We start from the raw sequence: 23925 nt of genomic DNA, 5'->3' as shown, positions 1-23925 counted from the left end.
TAATCAGTGCTGATATTGGCACTCAACATCTGATAATTGGCTTTGATTGGACTTAATTGAAAGTTAGGAGACTAACTTGAAAAACTCGATTCTATAAAAGGTCAGCAGATAGCCCAAAGCACCTACACAAAAAATGGGAATGATCTGGGGCAAATCAAAGGCTTGTTTGAGTTAGGTGCCTCTTTGTGAATCAGGTGCCGTTAGTCTCTGATATTGGTGCCTAACTTTAGGCATAGAAACCCTGGCATGTTAGGATGCTGTACACTGCCTAAACATACTTAGGTGATGCTAAGCATGATTCTAGAATGGGCTTCTATGTTTTATAAAATCAGCGCCTAATTTCAGGCGAACTTTATAAAATAAGTGTTACCACCTATAAAATAGGACATTCTTAAAATCATTCTCTTTGAAAGACTCAGCTCATGTGATCTGCATACCTCCTATGCTGTATAAGTTTATATACAGTATGGTCATAGTTTATATGGATAACAGGAAGAGGAACCAGGGATAGGTCCTTAAGTTACATGAAAGGCTGTGATACTCAGCCACTGTCTGCATTAATTATCCATACACATTTGACTGCAGAAATAGCAGACTTTATGTGACAATTTTATAACAGAATGCCTTTGTCAAAATTCAAACATACCAGTTTCAACCTATATTGGAGAGAGAATTTTGGGCATCTGTACCAATATGCATGCTTTAGCTGCACAAGTTTATAAGGGAACAGACGCTGGAAGGAAGTATAAAGGAGAGAGAGGGGGGAAGATGCTGAGGGGAAGTGGAGAGAGGGGGAGGAGAGAGAGGAACAGATGCTGAAGGGAAATGGGGAGGAGAGAGGTTGGAGCAGACGCTGGATGGAAGTGGGGAGGGAGCAGTTGCTGTATGGAAGTGGGGAGGGGAGACGGGAACAGATGCTGGAAGGAAGTGAAGAGGAGAGAGAGGGGAGCAGTCACTTAAAGGAAGTGGGGAGGGGAGGGGGAGCAGATGCTTAAGGGAAGAGGAGAGAGCGGGAAGAGCAGATGCTGTATGGAAGTAGGAAGGGGAGAGTGGGGAACAGATGCTGGAAGGAAGTGGAGAGGAGAGAGGGGAGCAGTCATGGGAAGGAAGCGGGGAGGAGAGAGGGGAGCAGATGCTGAAGGGAAGTGGAGAGAGAAAGAGAGGGAGGAGCAGACACTGGATGGAAGTAGGGAGGGGAGAGAGGTGAACAGACGCTAAAGGGAAGTGGGGAGGATAGAGGGAGAGGAGCACATACTAGATGGAAGGATGGAGAAAGAAAAAAGGGTGGGGTAAAGGATAGTGTTAGTGAGATACTAGAATGGGTGAGGGAAAGAGGTGATAAGCTGTAGGTAAACACAATGAAAGGGAAATTGAGGACTGGAAGGTAAGAAAGTAGACAAGAGGTAGAAAACAAATTGAGAAAGAAGATCAGAAAAGTAAAGGAAGAGAAAGGGAGAGGATTGAGAGATACCAGAGCACTGGGGGAAGGGGAAGAGACAGATACCAGATCTGAAGGGAGGAAAAGAGGAGAGAGATGCTAAAAACCATCTGGGAGAATGAATGAGAGATGGAAGGGGAAAAGACAGAGATGCCAGAACTTGGGGGGAGCAGAGGGAAGAAGATTGTTGCCAGCCCAATGGGGCAGGGGGGGAAAGGAGAGATGGAAGGGAGAGGCAGACAGTTTCTAGTAGAGACATAGAAATAGAGCAGAGCCATATGGAAGAGGCATATAGAAGGCAGACAGTGGATGGAAGGAAGAGAATGAAAAGCAGAAGAAGAAAGCAGAAACCAGACAAGGTAGAAAACTATTTCTATTTCTTTTCTTTTCTTTTTTTCTTTAGGATAAGGTTGTATTTTAGCTTTGTTTATTAACAAATCCCTGCCAGCTGAAGATCTTTTCCTCTAGTTTGGCAGCCAGAACTCAGATTTATAAAATGACAATTGTATAGAATATTGTTTTTTTTATACTTTAATAAGATTAGTTCAGTATAAAACTATTTGAGGCTTATACAGATAGGATCAGATGATTTGCGGGGATGGGGAAAGAGCTTACGGGGACCGAGCTCATAGGAATGGGGACCAAGCTCATGGGGACATGGATCAAGTTTGTGGGGACGGTGTAGAGACAGGGACAAATTTTTCCCTGTGTCATTCTCTAGTCTACAATGAATATATATGTAATAAATTGATGTGCACTATCTCTGTTGTATGAAAAGCTATCTCATGCATATTCATTCTGAGTATCCTGAAAATTTGACTGCCTAGGTATGTCCTGAGGACTGGGTTGAGAACCCATGAACTAAAGGGAACTGCAGTGACAGTGGACATGAAAATTATTGAACTTAATTATTATCTGAAATATTATATAAATATATTAATTAAAAAGTCTCTAGAACTCATTGATGGGGGGGGGGGTGATAATAGCAGTTAGCATAGCTGGGATTAAAAAAGGTTTAGACAAGTTCCTGGAGAAAAAGTCCATAGTCTGCTATTGATACAGATATGGGGAATCCATTACTATTCCTGGGATTGGTAGCATGGAATATTGCTACTATTTAGTTTCTGCCCATGGACTGGCCACTGTTGGAAACCTGATACTGGGTTAGATGGGCCTTTGGTCTGACCCTGTGTGGCTATTAATTTATTTTGTTTTATTAAAGTTTTTATAACATTACAAGTAAGCTACAGTGTACTTGACCAGATAATTAGATTAAGCTCACAAAGACACTATGGGGCTCATAATAAAAAAAAAAAGTCTAAAAAGTGGCCTAAATGGATACTTGGACGATCAAAAAGTCTGATCGTCCAAGTACCCATAATCAAAGCTGGTTTTAGATGTATCTAAAACCAGCTTAGGCCTTTCCCCTGCCTCTAAACGCACAGAGAGAAAAGAGGTATTTTTAGAGGAGGGGAAAGGGCGGGCGGTGGGAGGAAGGTGGGCTGACCTACACCTAGGCGTACAACACATATAACCAAAGATTTTGATAGATTGCCTAGTCGGTACTTATACGTTTTGACTTAGATCAGTTCAGCAGCCCGGCAACCTACCCACCACACCACACCACACCACAATAGAGATGCCTCATCTCCCCTACCACGATGCGATCACCCCTCTAACCGAACTGCCGCGACCTGCAGCAGTTCGGGTAGAGGAGTGATAACATCGCGGCAGGGGAAATGGCCAATCTCTCCTTCCGTGATACATCACCCCCCACACACACTATTGGGGCAGGAGGGAGCCCCTCCTGCCCCGCGGTACCCCTGAACCCTGCGACACGATCAGCCAGAACCATGGTGAGGCCTCTTTTGGAATACTGTGTGCAATTCTGGAGGCCACACTACCGAAAAGATGTGCTGAGAGTAGAGTCGGTGCAACGGATGGCCACCAGGATGGTCTCGGGGCTCAAGGATCTATCGTACGAGGAAAGGCTGAAAAATTTGCGGCTGTACTCACTCGAGGAACGTAGGGAGAGAGGAGACATGATCGAGACATTTAAGTATATTACCGGCCGTATCGAGATGGAAGAAGAGATTCTCTTTCTCAAAGGACCCTCAGCCACAAGAGGGCATCCGCTCAAACTCAGGGGCGGGAAATTTCATGGCGATACCAGGAAATATTTCTTCACTGAGAGAGTGGTTGATCCTTGGAACGAGCTCCCGCTGCAGGTGATCGAGGCAAACAGCGTGCAAGAATTTAAGAGCAAATGGGATGCCCATGTGGGATCCCTTAGAGGGTTAAGCCAAGGGAATCTGTCACCAGGAGTGGGATCCCTAGGATAGTAGACTTGGGGGTGGGTCAGTAGAGTGGGCAGACCTGATGGGCTATGGCCCTTATCTGCTGTCAACTTCTATGTTTCTATGATCAGGGCAGGAGGGAGCCCAAGCCTTCCTGTCCCGCGGCATCCCCGAACCCCGTGACATGATCAGGGCAGGAGGGAGATCAAGCCCTCCTGCCCTGTGATCCCCAACCCCGCCCGCCCCACTGAGTCTGAAGGGGCCAGGAGGGAGCCCAAGCCCTCCTGGCCCGGCGATCTCCAACCCCCCTCCCCCACACACGATCCGGCCAGGAGGGAGCCCAAGCCCTACTTGTCCAGTGACACCCTCTAACCCCCACCCCCCCTAAAATACGGGCAGGAGGGATCCCAGGCCCTCCTGCCCTCGATGCAACCCCCCCCATGATCACCCTCTTGAACCCCCAATCAGCCCCCATGCCGACCCGTGACCCCCCATCGACCCCCACGACCCCCCCACTCCCACCCCCCTTCCCCGTACCTTAAAACTTGTTGGTCGGATGGACGGGTGCCAAGCCCATCCGTCTGACAGGCCAGCCATCTCGGGAATGGCTGGCCTTAGGGCCTGATTGGCCCAGGCAGCTCAAACCCCGCCCACAAGTGGGGCTTAAAGCGCCTGGGCCAACCGGAATAGGCCCAGTTGTCTTAGACCCCCTCCTGTCAGCAAGGGATCGCAGTTCACCAGGGCAGGAGGGCTTGGGCTCCCTCCTGCCCTGATCGTGTCACGGGGTTCAGGGGTGCCGCATGGCATGAGGGCTTGGGCTCCCTCCTTCCCAGATAGTTGTAGGGGAGGGATTCTGTAACCGGTTGTTTTTGACAGACACCGGTTACAGAATCCAGGGGAGGGATTGTATTGTGCCTGATGAGTAGAGTGAAGTTCCTCCAGGTTGGGGAAACTGATATCTAGTCATGGGCTCTGCTTGCTAGAATTACAGGGAGCTGGCATTGTGAAAAGCTTAAGTCACATACAGTTAGAGGTACTGGACTTTAGATGTAGTAGAAAGGCAACTTATGCACATGGATATGTCTTCCAAGGAGGAAGCACCCTGCCAGATGTTGAGCAGCTGTTGAGAGGTGGTGATTCCTCCAGGTGGAAAGTAGATCCAGTAGTAGAGAAATAATAGATGAACATTTGGGAAGGAGGTCTGACAGTGGAGAAACCATGGAGCTGCAGCTTCTCCAGGCAGGAGATAGGGCTGGTAGCAGAGAGATGAGAGAGTGTTGGACCTTCTAGGGAGGCCCATTAGCTGAGAGGTAGCAGAGTGGTGACCCTTTCAGGTGGATGTTGCACTCCTTCTAGAGAACTTGTGATACGGTGGAAAGGGCATTAGAGAGGACAGCTAGCAAGGGAATATGTGGTAAGATATTCCCTAACTGGTAATATTGAGTTGGGCTTGGTACCAAAATTTATCAGAATTGAGTATCAGAACATGTAGGAGATTCTTGCTATTCCCTGAATGATTATATTTTATGCACTGTTGGTACTTAAATGAATATATAGTAGAATATGGTGTTTTTTTTAAAGTATTAAATACTGTCCACAAGCCTTCTTCACATTCCCACTTGTTTTGGAATTTTTCCTGAGGGAAAGGGAGATAAATCCCACTCACTGATACTCTTCCTCCTCAAGTTGAGGGACCAGGCACTAAACATTCAGGAACTGACAGAATCTGTTTGAAGGGGACCCCTGCCGAATCAGACCTGAACCCAGAAATACCCTCAAAGGAGCATTACAAATATACTGTACAGTATATAACTAAATTATAGATATATCCTTAGGGAATCGCCACACACTGAAAATATTCACCTGCATTTTTGTACACAATATAATTCTTGTGCATAGTCCCTCTGCCCATGAGCTCTTTCTTTTCCATATAGATAGATAGATAGATAGATAGATAGATAGATAGATAGATAGATAGATAATAGATAGATAAATAAACAATATTTTATATTGTTTATAGTCCAGGAACTGCAATGTGTAAGGAAGAGAAATGGAATACTGCTGCTGCAAGGTAAATACAGTCTGCCAAAACTTAAAAGGGCATAGGAAATGTGTAACTATGAATAGCACAGCAGGCTGAATGGAAAATACCACGGAATGATTGCCAGTATAATGTAACCTCCGGTGTCAGTAACATTTCAAGGAATGAAAATCTAGAATGATAATTATGTTAAAAGTTCTAGAAGATGACTCTGCCATTCTTTTAACAGTGAAAGACAACGAAGCACATTGATTTTGTAATGCTCATTTCCAGATAGGTAGCAAGCTAAAAGAAGATGCCTAAATAAAGATTATGTGGAGACCAAAAAAAAAACATGATATAATTCTGTCTGTCTGGGTCTGAGAAGGATCAGTTAATGCCTGTAAGCACTTGTCTGATAAACAGAATAGTTTTTTGTTTTGTTTTTCTCCCCTTGGCAGGAAAATTTTGCAGACATAACTGAACATGCTGTCTTTCTGGATACATTTTCATCAGAAGGAATCATAAAGGTTATAAGCTATTTGGGGGGAGCAGCAATGACATCAAGATATTGAGATTACTGTGGATGTGCATAGTATCATTAAGAAGAATGTGCCCCTCCCCCACACTTTTACACATAGTACACACTCTTTTGAAAACAATGGAAAAAAAGAACATTTTTCGCTGCCCATTTTTAGGTTTTTTTTTAAATTTATATTTATTACCTATACCTAGTACAAAGATATGAATTAAAAATAGTTTTATGATGTGTCTTGGTTGGAATATTATAGTAGCTTCAGGGATGATGACACAGCATTCCAAAAGGTCCCTACTTATTAATTCTTGGAGCATAACAGTGTTATCATGTAATATCTTGCCACTAAGCCATTTCCAGAAAGGTATGAAGCTAAAAGATAGGCATAAACAGGTAAATTCTATAAATTCATGTACTAGGAAACCACCTATTTGAAGCCTTTTCTGTACAGAGAATTAGCATAAGTGGCTGAAAAATGGGTCTAAATTTAAGGCAAGACACTTCTACAAGTCATACTGGTGTAAATGTTCACACCTAGATTTCAAAAGACCACCCATCCTCTATAATAAAACCCTAAGCGCGCATGCGCTCTTAGGGTTTTGTGATAGCTGATGCCGTGCTGTGTCCCTCTGTGCCGAATTCCATTTTGGAACATGGAGGCAGGGAACACGCCGGAGACTCTCCCGTCCCACCCTCACTCACCAACCACTGCCGACGGTGATGTTCCTCTTCAAAGCAGCCTGCTAAGGATCACGGCCGGCTGTAGGGAACCCCGCAGGCCACTCTGCATCTCGGTAGCACATTTCCTCTGACGTACGCGATCACGTCAGAGGGAATGTGCTACCAAGGTGCAGAGCGGCCTGCGAGGTTCGCTACAGCCGGCCACGATCCTCAGCAAGCTGCTTTGAAGAGGAGCATCAGCGGTTCAAAGACACCAGGAAGCCGGTGCAGGGGGAGAAGGGAAGAGGGACAGGGGGAGCAGGTAAAGAGTGCTGCTGGACAGGGGGAGCAGGGAAGAGGGACAGGGGGAGCAGGTAAAGAGTGCTGCTGGACAAGGGGAGCAGGGAAGAGAGACAGGGAGAGAAGGTAAGGAGTGCTGCTGGACAGGGTGAGCAGGGAAGAGGTGCTGCTGTACAGGGGGGAGGTAAAATGAAGGGAGAAGGGCTGCTGCTGGACAAGGGGAGCAGGGAAAGGGTGCTGCTGGATATGGGGGAGGTAAAAGTAAAGGAGAAGGGCTACTGCTAGACAGGGGGAGCAGGCAAGGGGTGGTGGTGGACAGCCGCGGAAAGAGAAAGACAGAAAGAAAGAAAGAAAGAAAAACAGACAGAAAGCGGCCAAGGAGAGAGAGAGAGAGAAAGAAAGAAAGAAAGACAGATACACACATCTATTCTAGCACCCATTAATGTAACAGGCTTAAAGACTAGTGGATTATAAAATGTTATAAGCTATACCTGTACAAGGAATTACAGAACTCAATCACACACCATTCAAGCTTCAGCCATGTGAATGCCTACTCTCAAAGTCTGCATCATTTCATCTAAGCACATACGTATAGAATATCACATGGCTAGAAACTCCTTGTTTACACCTATAGGTGTTTACATGCACCCATAAATGACAGGAATGCTTCCATGTGTGCATGTTAAGTGATTAGTAGTAATAGTGAACCCTTCAGAAACCGAATAAAACTTAACTGTACAAGGAATTACAGAACCTTTACAATTGCCTTCCTCCCTGTAGGTGTCTCCTATATTTAGCTAAAGTAGGTAATTTTGTGGTAATGGAGGGATCAGTTTCCACCACAAATGTACTAGGGAGAGTGGGATTTGGACATGGATTCACTAGGTTGCTTCTGCAGCTGCTTGCTGATCTATTGGGTATGCCCATAATGCCTGCAAGTGTCATACATAGGGTTACCAGATTATACTATTGTAAAATCCAGCCCCATTGCCCCGCCCCTAGACCTGCCCAGTTTCACACAACCTTGCCCCGTTCTGCCCAAGTCATGCCCCATTCGACCCCATCTTCGCCCTTCCAGCCCCATCCCCTCAACCTGTTCTCATGCTCAGAGTTGCTTCAAGAGGGCATCTGCACATGCGCAGGGGTAATGCAATTACATAACACGCATGCACGTGGGTTTTGAAAAGCCATCCCCATGCCCAGACATGTCCTCTAAAGAGTGGACATGTCGGGGTAAATCAAGACCTCTGGTAACCCTAGTCATACAACCTGGCATTCACTTTCAGTTTCACTTCTTATGAGACTAAGGAGGGGGGGTGGGCAGCAGTCACTGGGGCACTAAGGGTAAAGCCTTAGGGCCTCTTTTACAAAATTGCGCTAAGCGTTTTAGTGTGGATTTAGTGCGCACTGAATCAACCTGTGCGCTAATCGCTAATGCATCCATAGGATAACATGTGCGTGTTAGCGTTTAGAATGTGTTTAATCGAATCTAATCTTCTATTTGTGCATCGCTCATACCTATACAGGCTCAAGGCAACTGTAAAGAGAGGCAAAAGGGGAGAAAGGGAGGAGATGAGGAGAGAGGGGAGGTGGGTAGGTAGGAGAGAGGAAGGGTAAAGGAGATTAGGTGTCAAACAGATGAGTTTTCAGTTTTCTTCGGAAGATGATGTGGCAAGGTTCAGTTCTTGCGTGCTAAAAAGCATAGCACACCTTTGTAAAAGAGGGGGTTAATCTATCCAGTGGTCAGCTGATTAGTCAGCATACCTTTTTGTAACTTAGATGTGTTTGAAACAGGTCTAAATAAATACGTCTTTTTTTTTTTTGCCTTGCGCATATCTTCCTGTTCCATTATCACTGAAAGGTGTTCAAATTTTAAGTCTTATCTTACCCAAAACACATACCCCCTTACTACTTGAAAGAAATGCAGAAAAACACATTTTAATTTTGCATTTTGAATATCATGGGTTATACATTTTCGGTAGATGGATAATTTTGGCTATTTTGAGACAGCTACTGTATATGCTTCAAAAGTCCATTGTTTATATAAAACATCTGTATTTACCATGTATTTTGTGCACAGTCACTTAGATCACTTTACAGAGAACCTTGGTGAGTTAAGCAAAAGATTTCACCAAGACATAAAAACAATGGAAGGAAGATTGGATGCACACATGATGGCAGACTATTGCTGGAATCGTATGCAGATTTCGCTTCTCAGAAGCCATCCAAAGGAGCTTCTTGTGTGTTGAATGACTGCATCATAAACTTGTGCTTTTGGTATGAAATAAGTAGATTTTCATGTTGTACACTTTTCTTTTAATTTTTAATATGTTTCCTTCATGCTTAAAAGATATTAATTTAAACACTACATTAAAATGTCCTGATTTTTATAATGGGTGAGCAGAGTGAAGAGTGATATATGGCACATGCTCTATATCTCAAAAACTAGAGCTGATTGGAGAAAACTGATGCCATTTTTTTTAAATCAGCAGGTCAAACATACCTAGAAACATGTCTAACATCTGAGGCACCAAAAAGAGTGTTGGCCAGTGTTATAGTAAACTTTGTTTTTGCTAATAATTGCCCCCCTCTTATAATTGTCCATGTTTCCTCTTCTTCAGGACTTAAAAATTCTAAAACTTAAGTCTAAAATCCAAATCTAGTTTCCCCTAATAATTTTCCACCTCAGAATTTGACCATCAGACATCATTGGAAAAATTTTCTCCTCTACCGTTCCTCTCCACAGTAATCAGCATTGCTCTCCTCCATACTCAACCCCTCATAATCTCTCTTCTTATCTCTTCTCCTGACTGACGATGACATCAAGAGTGTTTACCTGGGCCGGTGCAGAACCTTAAGCATGCACAAAGGAGTGCCTGTATGCTAATAAAAGCCCAAACAGCAGAGAACAGATTGTCAATAAAAACTAACAAACTCTTAAATAATGGTGGAAAACCCTCAGACACCCACTTCTGACCCCACTCATCAGTATATTTACTGCATATAGCTTCTTACCAATGGGTAGATGTCAATCATAAACGTTAAACAACCACCATCATCAATTCTGCAAACTAAACAATGACCTAATTACTAAGACCTCAAAGGCACTTAAATGATACAATTAGCGCCCTCGTTGATAACATCCTCCCTATGTTTAGCCTAACCTATGACTTAGCACACAGAAATGATTTAAAAGCAGTAATATTTTAATTTCATAAGATTTTATCGAAAAAAAGATTTTTCCAAGATAACACAACAAGCAAAAACAAATACAGTAGAGGTCAATATGTGAATACATGTCAATGCAGAGCTAAATCCAAACTACAAAGAGACAATGTGAGAAAGTATAAACATATATGGCAACTCCATTAAGAACAAACATGTAACCTGGAGAGAGACAAAGTATGATAGCATTTTATATCTGCACATTGGGAAAGGATTGGTAATAAAATATAGATAGGTTTTACACCCACAATTGAGAAATGTAAAATATAATGAACAACCAGTGAACAGAAGTTGGTACTGAAAAAAATAAGATGTGTCAACAGTTATGTAGTGTGTGTTTAAAAATTCATATTATCAGAAATGTATGAAATGAACTGAAAACTTATGATCAGATTAAAAAAAAAAAGCCAACTGGGAAATATTTTGCTTATGTACATTCCTAGACCAAGCAGTTGTCATTATATGTGACTTGCTAGTACCCATACAATTCAAATTTCAAGCACTCTAATACAAAGATACAAAGTAATAAGGAAGAATACTTAATGAGAAAGTTATGCTTGTGACTTTGTTTTAGCAGCAAAACATATCCTTTGGCTGTGTATGCTCCTTTGTCTCATTTTCTTCTGTTTGAGGTTGACCTTAGTCTCCATTGACTATGGAGCAGAATATATCAACCTTTGCAGGAGAGAGAGTGGGTGGTAGCCAGAGTACGGTGGATGTGTCTGCTTCTGAGTAGACAGATTGGATGCTGGGTGACAGCAGTGGATAATAGATCCGCTGCTAGAAAATGAAGAGTATTTTTGAGGTTACAATTAAAAGTGACAAATATACTCTAGCATGCCACTCTCACATCCATACAGCAAAATAGAAATAGACCATTTAAACTTGTAATTCTTTTATTTGTTTTGCACCCAGATTCTATAAATGGTGCTGTTGTTAGTTGCCGCCTTAAAAGCAGCCTCCAATCACATGTCAATCACTTGATGGCACTGTTTACAGAATGCCAATGCCATGGTGACTGAAGGAATGCTCTTTATCATTTTCTGATGTTGAATCCTTATTCCTGAGGCAGCGTGAGTGCGCGAAACAAGGCTCTTGTAGAAGAAGGGTATGGTATGTTCTACCATTGGCCAGGAGTATGACCTGTGGAAGTTGTAGAGCAAAATGGAGAGCTAGGACGGGACCGAAAGGAACTAGTGCCCTGTTCCTGCCATGCTTCCACTGTGGCCCAGCAGAAGTTGGAGGGTGTGGAGTGCCCGTGATAAGATCGTCTGTGATTAACCAGCTAAGAAAAAAGGAGTCCTAGTGGATTTGTGGGACTTAAAGCGTCAAACACTGTACAAAATGCCAGCTCTGCAGTGCCAGATGGCAGGCTTCTCTGAGTAATGCTCCAATGGTTCTCAACTAAGTACTTGGCTTTTTTGTAACTTTCATTAATTATGGTGGTATGTTTTTTTTCTTTTTTTTCTTTTCATGCCTCCATGTTTTTGACACTGCTTTGTGTTGTAGCACTGTGGTGAATTTGCTCTGTATCCAGGCGGAACACAGGTTTTTCTCAGATTTTCTGAGTTTTTTACTGTGCTCCTCCCAGGGGCAAGAGGTGCCTATGATTATTGAACGTTAGCCATTCTGGCTACGGAATGTCTGGTCTGGATGGCCCTGCCTATACTTCTGAGGCTCATTTTGATTAAGTTAAAACTTAAAGGCCAGTAGTGCAACACAACTCAGTGTTCTTTAGTTTTGTCTGGTTATTACAGTTATTACATGCCTCCCACCTTATTCGTGGTTTCTGCACCTGCAGTTTTGATTATTTACGTTTTTTGGTGCCAGGACCCACCTAGTGAATCAACCTTACCTGGTGGTTGGGGCAGGAGCGATCTTCCTACACTCCTGCCCCGTGCAGAGCCATCATAGAAAATGGCTGCTGTGAGTTCCCATGGTCTCACGAGACTGCAACGGGAACTCACGGCAGCCATTTTCGATGATGTCTCTGCAAAGGGCAGGAGTGTAGGAAGATCGCTCCTGCCTCGCGTCACCGCTAGACCACCAGGTAAGGTCCGGGAGGCAGGAGGGCGGCGGGGATGGGTCAGAGTTGGCCCAAAAGTTATTCACAAATTTTCCATATTCGCGGGCCAGCTCTGCCCCTAACCCCTGCGAATATGGAGGGAGGAGTGTATTCGTAATAAAGCTTTCTGACAAAATTACCTTGAAGAATTTGTGCAAGTGAACCATTTACAGAATCACACCTGCAGGAAACGTTGGCGCTGGAAATTCAAGTCCTACATTTATGGCGCCTAACTTTGATGTGAATTGTGCCAATGGAGGCACTTTATGGTGCCTAATGTCACTTCTGGCATTAGCCACACCTATGGTGGCATTAGGCATCGTAAAGCACCTCAGGCACAATTCCGGTACCTTAAAAATTGTTTTAAAAGTGCTTTTAAATCATAGGGCGCCATTTATAGAATATGGGCCTAAGTACCTGCTGTATGTTCAATCAACCAGTTAACAGTTAACTAGGGGGTCCTGCAAACTTTGTTGAGCTGCGGCACACTAAAAATAGTGGTCGCAGCTCGAGGCATCTGAAAGTACGCGGACATTGCTGTGATGACATTACCCCAATGTTCTTGCATGCGCAAAGGCCCTCCAGACAGGCCCTGAGTCACCAGTGGGGGGTGCCATCAGGGAAGAGAGCCAGAGAAAAGGAGAGGCACTGGCGCTGGTACCTCTCCTCCTCCCCAGTGTGCCATGGCACAAATCTCAGGAGGCACACAGTTTTGATACACTGAGTTAACTAATAGTGTTATTCCATTGGCCTGGTACTTTAGAGAAAATGACTCAATAAAATAAGAACACATCATAAATGGAGCTAATGTTCTTAGGAAGGATATTTGGCTTTTGAAGTCTTTGATAAAGAATGAAATGCATGTTCATTTCTCCTTCAAAATCACAATCTTCTAGCCCATCAACTTCCTTTTCATGAAAGCTTTCACACGTCAGGCTTTCTAGGTTGATGGAAGTGAATTGCACCCTGTATTAGATGGCAGTGCCGGTCTTTTAACATTACATTTTCTCTAGTACAGAAAATAAGTTCTAAGAAAACATCTACAGTTTCTTTAGTACTCAATCATCCAAGGGACAAGTAGCCGAAAGCCTGTTTCATTTATATCTATATCTATATAAAAAGTAATGGTCATAAATGTCCCTGCAGCATGATTTAGCAAGTTGTCTGTTATAATAGATTTAGCCTGAAACATCTGCTTCTGAGCATAAATAGACACCTGGGATGACAAACTAGCGAAAGGATGGACCGGGAGACTCAGCTTGCATTTAAAGGAAGAGGGGGAGGGGACAACCAAATAGACTAAATGCAGTCTAGTGACTTGGGGACATCGTACTTTTTTCGTTTTCTTTCATATAGTACATCAAAAGGCAATCACAGGGGGGAGGGGAACCATACATGAAACATTTTGCTAGCAGTGATTTATTCTGTCTTTTTCTAATATCCGATATCAACCTGTTGTTAATCAATATGGAGTTATGATGCAAAAAAAAAAAAAAGTCAGTATGCTGTTAATGTTTTTATCATTCATTGAATGCTCTGCAACAAAAATAAATACAACAATGCCATCGCTAGTTATTTGGCCAGCATAAAGTGCAGGGTATATATATATATATATATATATATATATATAATACTGTAATAATAATAATAATAAATAAAAAATGCCACCCTAGATAACAACCACAAATTATGCATTGCTAATGGGATGGAAAGTGGGATACTCCAATGATAGGGGCCTAAAGTTATACAGAAAGCGGACAAATTAAGATATTTGAATAATTCGCACTGGCTCCCAGTACAAGCACGCATATAATACAAATTCTATTGCACCCTATACAAAGCCCTGAATGGAGACGGACCAAGCTATCTAAACAACCGCCTAATCAGGAACAACACATCTAGAACGAGGAGAACAAGGAGAACAAAGGCACACTTTACCCCTCCCCCCTCCCGTCAAAGGCATTCAAAGCAAAAAACTATATGAAGGCCTATTAGCAACCCAAGCAGCAAGACTAGACCACCACCTCTCCAATCTGATGACCACAAAGCCCAACTACAAAACCTTCAGGAAATAATTGAAAACCATGCTATCCAATAAATTTGTCAATTGACCTAACTAAACCTTCCCGACTCCCCAGATCCTAATGCATTTTCCAACTATCAACTGCATCATTTCAATACGAGGGAGTACTGAAAATTCTCAGCCCAACCAAGAAGAGAATGATGTGGCGCCATGACACTTACACGTTATTCCACACTTTTCATTTCATTTCATTTCACATCACCCTAACCCCGAGCACCTCTCACTCTCGCTACACCACTGATAACATGTACATTTCCTGGATCCACATCATTCTCTTCGTGGTCGGGCTGAGAATTTTTCAGCAGCCCCTAGTACATTGTGTGTGAGTGGTATGTATGTAGGTGGTGCAGAGAATATTATTAGAAGAACACTTTCACAAGAAAATGCACAATGTCTAGTGGATGAAGACAGCACAGCTCAGGCTTAGATTTAATTACAAAATGCAATTGAAAAACAGGAGGAAAAAGCCTCAGACTGGGGCCCTCCCACCGCAACAAGAGGTGGTTAGAGGTGGTTAGGCATTAACCTCTTTGGCAAAAAACTCCAGTTCAATGCAAAGAATAAAAGCCTTATGCAGTGCCGTTCTGTGCTTAAAAGATAGAAGAAAAAACTTTCAACTTATCTTCTTTCTGGTTGATCGGTACACCAACGGTGGCCAGCGTTTCACAAGTCTGCTGCCTCAGGGTGTAACGTATCCGATCAAACTGGAACCAAAACAAAACAAGAACCTTGTAATTGAACTGGACCAGTCCACATATTCCAAAGATTAAAGTAATATCCAACAAGACATACCTTCAAATGGGAGCGAGGAAATATGATAGAGATGCTTAAATACCTACGTAATGTAAATGTGCATGAGTCGAATCTCTTTTTTATTTGAAAGGAAGCTCTGGAATGAGAGGGCATAGGATGAAATTAAGAGGTGATAGGCTCTGGAGTAATCTAAGGCAATACATTTTTAAAAAAGGGTGGTAGATGCATGGAACAGTCTCCCAGAAGAGATGGTGGAGATAGAGACTGTGTTTGAATTCAAGAGGGCCTGGGATAGGCACGTGGGATCTCTCAGAGAGATAGTGGATGCTGCGAATGGGCAGACTAGATAGGCCATTTGGCCTTTATCTGCCATCATGTTTCTATATTTTAACATAATAGACGGTAATATAACCCTAGGCTGCTGCCTGCTGTGCTGATAATGCCACAATAGCTGATTAACACAGTTTAGTAAAAGCGCCCCAAAATTGGCAATATACATCCTTTCAATATCAGACCCCATGTTTTTAATTTGAGTTTCTTTTCAGTCAAACAGCGCATTCTAATCATGGGCATTCTATTTTGGAATCAAAATCTTTGTCCTACTTTCCTCTGTTTTCTGTAAGATTGCCAGTGCACTGATTGACCATGCTGCAAGCGCTCTGAAGTACCAGCTGGCTAAATGTCATATAAAAAAGTTGCTTCTGGGTATTTTCAGCTCTTTAAAGGAAAGTCACATCTGTAGATGAGGTAGAGGAACTGTACGCCAAAATAGTTCTTTTTTTTTTTCAAAATAGACAAAATGTTGGATAATCATTGGCAGACCACAAGTGGTTATTCATACCAACTACATTAATTTATTAGAAATGGGAAATTCTAGAAAATATAGGTTCAGTCCTATGGAATGTGCAAGAACAAAAGGGAAAATGAATGTGCATATGCATTTATTTTCTCTTTATTTTTAGCAGCAATATGAATCTATTTGATTACATTCAGTTCACTTGGGAAGAGATTGTGGTGCAGTGGTTAGAGCTAAAGCCTCAGCACCCTGAGATTGTAGGTTCAAACCCTGTGCTGTTTCTTGTGACCCTAGGCAAGTCACTCAATCCTCAATTCCTCTAGGTACATTAGATAGATTATGAGCCCACTGGGACAGATAGGGAAAATACTTGAGAACCTAAATGTAAAACATTTTGAATGTGGTTGTGTGACTACAAAAGGCAGTATACAAGTCCCTATCCCTTACAAATATTTGGAGCCCTATTACTACCCCTACCTCCCCCCCCCCCCCCCGCGCCTTTTATAAAGCCATGGCAGAGGTTTCTACCGTGGCCCAGAGCGTTAAATGCTCCAATGCTGATCTCATAGAATTCCTATGAACTGTATCCACAATTTTTTTAAAAATCAATATAAAAATTAAACATAATCATTAAAAATATAAACATGTATATAAAATCTTAATCATTTAACCTTCTTATGAATTTTGAATTTTAAATTGAATTTTAAAAAATGAAACACATTATTACTTTTTACCTTTAGAGTTGAACAGTCCCTTCTTGCTTCTAATTAGAAATATCTCACATCCAAAACATGCCCCTCAACATGTCCCCTTAAAATTTAGAGAAACTGAGGAGAAAAACTTCTTAAAAAGGGTTTCAAAACTAGCAATTTGTATGTTTTTGCAAAAAAAAAAAAAAATCAAAAAAGTCTATTTGCTGCTTTGTGTTGTTTTTTGAGACATTTTTCTGTTTCAAAAATGAACCCCATAAACTCATTACTTTATACCCCCCTGTATTATAACATTATGGGCTCCTTTTACAAAGCCGCGCTAGGGCCTTAACAGTGCTCGCTAAATTACCGCGTACGCTAGCCGCTACTGCCTCCTTTTGAGCAAGCGGTAGATTTTCAGCTAGTGCATTCTATAGCGCGTGCTAATCCGGTACGTGCGCTAAAATGCTTAGCGCACCTTCGTAAAAGGAGCCCTATGTTTATTAATCAAGTAACTAGTAGCTGTAATATACAAGTATCTTACTTTTCACAGTAACTTAACATTACTTATATTAACCTTTAGACACATTTACTAGAAGGAATAGAGATCTATGTTTCACATTTAAACTCTGGCATATCCATATCCACTTTATGTCACCAGTAAAAGATAAACTTATTATCTACAGTACTTATTGAGACATGTTCCACTAGTGGAATGTTGGCAGACAGAACTGCATACAATTTCAAGAAGAACATATATTCAAATTGTTATATCTCAGGATCTATTGCATCAATATGGTTTAAACTTTGCAAATAAGAAGAGGCAGACATGCTGTCTCTACAAATTAAAAAAAAATTGAACTAATTTAAGCACTTACAACTAGAGGACGGACTATAATTCATTGTTTTTCCACATGCAGTATATGCTCTGATAGGGGATGGGACTTGTTATACTGCCTTTCTGTGGTTACAATCAAGGTGGTTACATGTTATATGCAGGTATTTATTTTGAATATTTTGTTAATTGCCAATAAAGCTATTTCCGGACCACTCAGAAAGATGAAAATGGAGGCAGCCAGAGACCAGGGGGGAAAGGAAAGAGACTGTACTTTGTTCTCCTGTTCCCTAAGATGCAAGACATTTGTTTGTTCGACGAAATCTGAGAATTGACGAAAAACAATTTTCTCCGTAAATTTAGCTAAGAACAGTATATTAGCAATTGGACGATAATTCGAGACGTCAAGTGTACTGATTTTACGATCTTTGATTATTGGATATATAGTTGCTTCTTTCCATATTTTAGGGGCAGTTCCTGTTGTCAAGCTGGTATGGACCAGGCCTAAAAGGTCTGGACCGAAGAATGAGAAATAGCGCTTCAATAAGAATGGTGGAATTATTTCTGATTTTGCCCCTTTTATATTTAGAGAATTCAAGACTCTCTAAAGATCTTGAAGAGACGGTAAGGTAAACCTAGAACATTTAGATACAGAAAAAGTCAAGGATGTGGGCAAATTATTTGATTCCCTACTCATGTGCTATTTTTATTTTTATTTTTTAAGTGAAGGGGTGTCTGGAAGAGGAGAGTCAATAAACAGTATAGCGGCATTTACACAGAGCTGCTCTACATGTTCCATATAAGAAATGTGCTTGCATGGTATATTTCTAGCCTTGTATGTCCAAAAATAGAAATTGTATCCAGAGGATGCCATTCATTGAATACATATTTGATGTGGTCATCCCTATTTTCAGCTGTGCGTCTTTCTTTAACATGCAGAGGGGCATAATCAAAAGAAACATCTAAGTATGATTTGGACATAGGGCACTAGTCGAAAGTTGCTAGTCGGCAGCTTCAAAATATCCATTCTCAAAAAGTATGTCCAATTTTTTTTTAATCGTCTATCTGTATGTCCAGGCGTTTGATCGTCCAGATCTCCACTATGTCTATCTTTATATCCTCAACCAAAAACAAAACCTTTTAGACATGGGAGGGGCCAGCATTGTGATGGACTGACCACCCAGACATAGCAACAGAGCAGAGGGGCACCTTACGGGGCACTGCTGTTAACTTCACAAAAAGGGTGCCAGATAAACATGTCACCAGAACTTCCTTATAGGCAGTGGTATACCTAGCATATGTGACACCCGGGGCCCATTATTTTTTGACACCCCCCCATCTGTATGAAAAACATGATTTTTAGTAACAATCCACAAGTCACACTAGAGGGTACCTAGGAAAAGGCAGCATCTTACATATTGCAGTGAGTAGTACATCAATACATCCATTGTAAAATCAAACAAGCCAGACTAGTACAGATCAATCCTGCACAGTCAATCCTAACATGAAACCATGTCTTTTCGAACACACAGAACACAGAAAACACCTTCGCCTAATATGGAATATGTAATCACAAACTAGCCTCTCCCCCTTTTACAAAACTGTAGTGTGGTTTTTAGCCACGGTGGTAACAGCTCAGATGCCAATGCTAAAAAGCGCTCTACAGTTTTGTAAATGGGGAGATAGAATAAAAATACGTAGATAAAGGTTAAACTGAAGCATCAAGAAGCTGGACTCCTCATACAATGCAACACCACAGAAATAGCGATGCACCTCCCCTAAAGCAAAAATAAATAAATAAATATAATTAGTTTCTACCTTGTCTTCTCTGGTTTCTGCTTTCCTCATCTTCTTGCCACTCTTTTCCTTTCATCCATTGTCTACCCTTTCTCTGCCTCTTCTATATGGCATCTTCTCTCTTTCTATTCCCCTTCCAGAAACTTTATGCCTCCTCCTTCCATCTCTCCCTTCACCCCCATTGGTCTGGCATTGGTCCATCTTCTTCCCTTCCCTCCTCCAATATTCTGGCATCTCTTTCCTCTCCTTCCCTCTCCCACACCCCCATGCTCTGGCATTTTACTCCTCTCCCTTACCCCACTTCCATCAGTATCTGCCCCCTTTCTCTCCCTCCAACCCAATTCCATGCAGTATCCTTCCCCCCTTATGTCTCTTTCCCCTTTCCCTGAAATTCCATCAGCATCTGCCCCATTTCTCTCCCTCCACCATGCTTCTATACCATCCTGACCTCCTTTCTCACCCTCCACATCCTTCCTTAACACCCTGACCCCCTTTCTCAGCCTCCACACCCTTCTTTGCCACCCTGACCTCCTTTCTCTCCCTTCACCACCCTTCCATACCACCCTGATCCCTGCTATGCTCCTTTCTCTCTCCATCCAAATCAGCAAGGTCCCACAATGACTACTTGTGCTGCCTCTGCTCCGGAAGAGGTAAGTGACGTCGGAGGGGGGCTGGGCAGGCAGATGCAGGGATTTGCGCCAAGGTCCTGCGATGACTGTGGCTGCCGGTTCACTCCCCCCCCCACGACGTCACTTACCTCTTCCAAAGCAGAGGCAGCATAAGTAGTCATTGCAGGATCTTCCTCCACTCCAGCACGGCTGCCGACTCTGCTCTGGAATAAGTACAGCAGCCGTGCTGAGGTGCCGTTTGAGCAGCGTGTGACGTTCCGGATCCGTGCGGCTGTGCACCCCCTTGAAACATGCACCTGGGGTGGACCGCCCCCCCCCCCCTTGGTACGCCACTGCTTATAGGTCTTGGTGAGCCCCCTCCCCCAAAACTCATTATACCCACCTGTCTTCAACCCCAATAACCCTTATGTAAATCACTGAGGCCCAGATTCACAAAGTAAACCGATCATGTACTGATCAGTTTGCGATCCCTTTGTGACCAGATTTCCCTCCGGCCCCATTCACTAACCTCTCCAGTGATCCGCTTCAAATCCGTGCATGCAAATGAGGGGAAACGCATGCAAAGTAGGCAGGGACGCGATTCATCAAACAAATTTGGGACACCGATTGGGCTGGCTGATCAAGAATAGAAGCGACTGCTGGGGGTAGGAAGAGGCTTTGGTTGAATATCAGTACAAAGTTGGGTTTGGCTGTCTACTGAGGGTATTGAGCTTTGGAGTTAAAATGTTGTCTTAGCTTTCCTCGTTTTTTAAAATGGAGGTTTCATGTGATATTGGTGGACAAGCAGTATTCTCATTTACTTCATTTTTGGCTCTTTTACAAAGCCATGGTAATAAGTACCGGCACAGCAAATATGATACAGCCTGTAGGATTTGAATGGGCTGCATCACATTTGCCACACTGGTACTCACTATCACGGCTTTATAAAAGGAGCCCTTTATTTGGTGATGCACAAGAAGAATTCCTACTATTGCTATTTAATCTTCTTTTTTTTTCTGGGTTCTGCAGTGGAAGCTTTTAAAGAACTAGGGTCTAATACTTTATATATGTAGATGATATCCAGTTTTTGGTTTCTCTTGATACAGATCATTCAGCTGGGATGCATAAATTGAATGTGGAGGGAATCAGTAGAGAACTGGTTAACTTTACATAAGTTTCAGTGAATGAAAATGTTCACTGAAACTTATGTAAAGGTATCCAGTTCCCTACTGACTCCAGGCACACATTCAATTTATGTATCCCAGCTGAATGATCTGTATCTAACGTCTGGGAAAAAAGCCCCATTCTGGTGCCAGCAGATTACATCATTCACCTATGTGCCCAACTTAATCCTGCTTGTCAACGGTAAAAATAAATAAATAAGAGGCACAAAATCTCTGCAGAATTTTGTGCCCATGTAATCAAGAAAGTTTCAAAGAAAGACTATATGCACTGATTTTTAAAAATTTGCCTGCTAGATTTTGGGTATAAAACTGCATATGGATTTTTGCAAATAAGGGGCCTATTGAAAATCTCTCCTGTTATTTACATTTCTCTATTGATTATACAAGCCATGCATCACTATAATTTAATATCTATCAGTTTATCATCTTTTTCATTACACAAGCTATTTTCAGCCCCACAGATCTTTGACATATTCTTAATTGCATGGGCTCTTTCTTATGATTAGGTTGCTTACTGTTCCCTCATTATCCAATATTTTTCGAATGAAATCCTTAAGCAAAGTAAATTGTTGAGTTTATTACTACTTACAGTGGTATGGATGATATTGGCACAAAAGCAAACTGATGGATAGATTTATTAAAGTATGTTTTATGTAGGGTGACCAGGTTACCCATTCCAAAAGGGAGATTTTTTGGTCAGTCCTGGATTTCTGCCAATCTCATCTTGGTCCATTATGGGACCTGCAGAACTGATTTCAATGGATAGAATCATGGACTACAAATACTACACTGCTTTGGGATGTAATTTTAAAATCAGTTTCATGTTAGCATAATCTTATGCAGTTTGCATGCATTATTAGTAAAAAGGTCCTATTACAAATAGGGCATGAAGTAAATAATTTCTGTTAATGCATATTAATTTGCAGTAATGATGTGGATTTTATAAAGGGCACCCAAAATTTGGAGGACAACCAAGTCAAAAAGTTACAAATGGATGTCCATCTCAAGTATTTTAGAACATCCAGCATAAACATCCATTTTACAAATGGAAATGTCCAAATTATGAATGGGGAAAAAAGGTACATTAACAGCTTTGTGGTAGTATAGGAACTTGGAACGTCCATCTTATAAAATGGCCACACAGATTTCCATGCAGAGCTGAGGGTTAGCCTTTGGTTAGAGCAGTGGATTGAGATTAAGGGGACATAGGTTTAAATCCCACATCAACTGTTTGTGATTTTATTTTATTTATTTTAATTCTGAGCCCTCTAGAAACAGAAAAATACGTGGATGGCATAATAAAAAAAATGTCTAAGTCCCCTTTTGGCCTAAGGCTCTAAACGCTGAAAGTAGCAGCAGGGAAAATGTCCATTCTAAAAAAAAACCCATCCAAAATGAGGGTTTTTTTGCGAATGGCCTACCTCTACGTTCAGCAGTTTAAACACCCAGACCACCACTACGTCTAAACTTATAACACATTATCAACCAAAAACTATCTTAAGTCCCAAACGCCCAAAACAAGACCTTTTAGGCAAAGGAACAGCCAGTCCTTCACCTAAAAGCTGAATTCTGTAACCGGCATCTGTTAAAAACAACACCGGTTACAGAATCCACCCCCCCCCCACCCGCCGCAATGATCACAGCAGGAGATGGCTCGTCTCCCCTGCCGCGATCTCCCCCACCCCGAACTGCCATGGCAGGAGGCAGCCCAACCCCTCCTGTTGAGATGCGAGCTCCGCGACCCCCCACCCCCCTTAAAATATGGGCAGGAGGGAGCCCAACCACTCCTGCCCACGATGACCCCCCACCCCCCTAAAATACAGACAGGAGAGAGCCCAACCCATCCTGCCCATGGTGACCCCCCACACCCCCTAAAATATGGGCAGGAGGGAACCCAACCACTCCTGCCCACGGTGACCCCACAACCCCCCTAAAATACAGGCAGGAGAGATCACAACCCCTCCTGCCCATGGTGACCCCCCCTAAAATATGAGCAGGAGGTATCCCAATCCCAATGCACCCCCCACGACCGCCCCCTCTGAACCCCCAATCAGCCCCTGATCACCCCCGAACCTTGCGACTACCCCCCCCCACCCCCAACACCATCCCTTGACTTACGAGAAGTTGGCTGCCCTGTGGGCAGGGCCTTAGCCGTCTGGCCCAATCAAGCCCAAAGGCACGCCGTTCATAGAATGGCGGGCCTGCCAGGCGGACGGGCTTAGGACCCATCCACCCAGCCAACTAACTGTAAGTGGAGGGGGGTGAGGGAGTGAGGGGTGGTCGGGGGGTCACGGGGTGTGGGAAGCCGATCAGGGGTTCAGGGGGTGGTCATGGGGGGTTCATCGTGGGTAGAAAGGCTTGGGATCCCTCCTGCCCATATTGTAAGGGGGTGGGAAGGGGTTGCAGCAGGAGAGATTGGCTATTTCTCCTGCCGCGATCGCAATTTCCCGAACTTGCCAAACCGCATCTCCCCTGCTGCGATCATTGAAGTGGGGGGTGGGCAGGTTGCCGGGCCGCTGAGCTGATTGCGGCAGATGCGATCAGCGTAGCGGCCCCTTTTCGGCACTTATACCTGTTTTGACTTGGCAACCTGTAAAGGTTTTGGTTATACTTGCTGTACGACTATGTCTAGGTAGGGCC

The sequence above is a fragment of the Geotrypetes seraphini genome, chromosome 2 (genome assembly GCF_902459505.1).
Source record: "Geotrypetes seraphini chromosome 2, aGeoSer1.1, whole genome shotgun sequence".
Taxonomy (NCBI): domain Eukaryota; kingdom Metazoa; phylum Chordata; class Amphibia; order Gymnophiona; family Dermophiidae; genus Geotrypetes; species Geotrypetes seraphini.
This window is presented reverse-complemented; position numbering follows the sequence as displayed.